The following is a 1,358-nucleotide window of genomic DNA, read 5'->3' as shown; positions in this document are numbered from 1 at the left end:
CTCTCCTCCTCCTCCTCCTCCTCCTCCTCCTCTCTCCTCCTCTCCGCTCAGGTTGGACGGACGGATGATGCCGCTGCTGCTAGGCTACAATGAAATGATCTCCTCTAATGCATGCTACTGTCGCTACGCCTCCATGTTGGGGCGATACAGCACGTCTCCTGAGCCTTCTCTTTCATGCTTCATCGGTCTTCCTCGGTGTTGTCCTCTCGTCTGCCTTTTCCCATCCCAATGTCGATTCGTCCATTGCTGCTGCCGTGGTCCTCATCCTGTCCTGTTCGTCTCTCTCCTTCTCCTCCTAGCTGCCTGTACAGATGCGCAGCTCCGACAGCCTCCCCTCCCTTCCCACTCCCCCTCTCCGACTCCCCTCCCTCTCCATCATTTCCTATTATATGATTCCCGCACCTTCAGTGTTTATCTGCGCACAAACGCAACCAAGCGGTTTGCAGGCAAAATCATAGTCATACTATCAAGCCACGTTGTGAATAGTATGTTATATGCAAGCCTATATGTGCATGTGTATACAGTATTTATAGTATATTTAGAGGTAATGTGTACATGCATATGTAGACTATACTCGCATGTATATGGATATATAGCCTAATCCATTATGCATTTGTCAGACATTATGGTATATATATATATATATATATATACACATATAGGCTATATTATTGTTCTTATTGCATTATTATTAGTAGTAGCCTAGTAGTAGTATATGATTATATATGTAAATTCCTTATATGCCTAAATAATTGGTAAAAAATAGTAGTAGTAGAAGTGCTAGCAGTAGGAGTAGTTATATTTTCAGTCTAAAAGTACTTTCTTGATCACATGGCTGGTATTTGGAGAGGAGAAAGAAAGTCCGTGTGTGTGTGTGTGTGTGTGTGTGTGTGTGTTATCCTATATGGTCCACTATTTCCATAATTTCCCTGAAGGCGCGCTCTCCTCACACATTCCTATAGTGGCTCCTCCCCCCTCCCCCCTACTGCTGCGGCGGTCACGTGTCATAGAATTGACCAATCACAGGGCAGCACAGCCAGCAGCGAGAGCAGCAGTAGCGTCCCCCTGATCCTCGGTACAGCCACTGCTGGGTCCGACTTCGTCCGGCGACAACGGCGATGGGGGGGTTGTTTTGATTAAAATTGACGGATTTTTTTTCCCTGTTTTTTAATCCGGCATTTTTGCGTCGAAATCCAGGATGTTTGATGTACTTTGTAAGTGTTCAACCATCGTTTTTTCTTCACGGGCCCGGAGGAGAAACAAACTTGGGAATAACCGATTTTAAAGCTGAGAGGAGCAACTTTTCTAACTGCCTTACTAGTCAACGGGCTGACCTATGCTAAGCTAACCCGCTAGCC

Source organism: Enoplosus armatus, chromosome 12 (genome assembly GCF_043641665.1).
Source record: "Enoplosus armatus isolate fEnoArm2 chromosome 12, fEnoArm2.hap1, whole genome shotgun sequence".
NCBI lineage: Eukaryota > Metazoa > Chordata > Actinopteri > Centrarchiformes > Enoplosidae > Enoplosus > Enoplosus armatus.
This window is presented reverse-complemented; position numbering follows the sequence as displayed.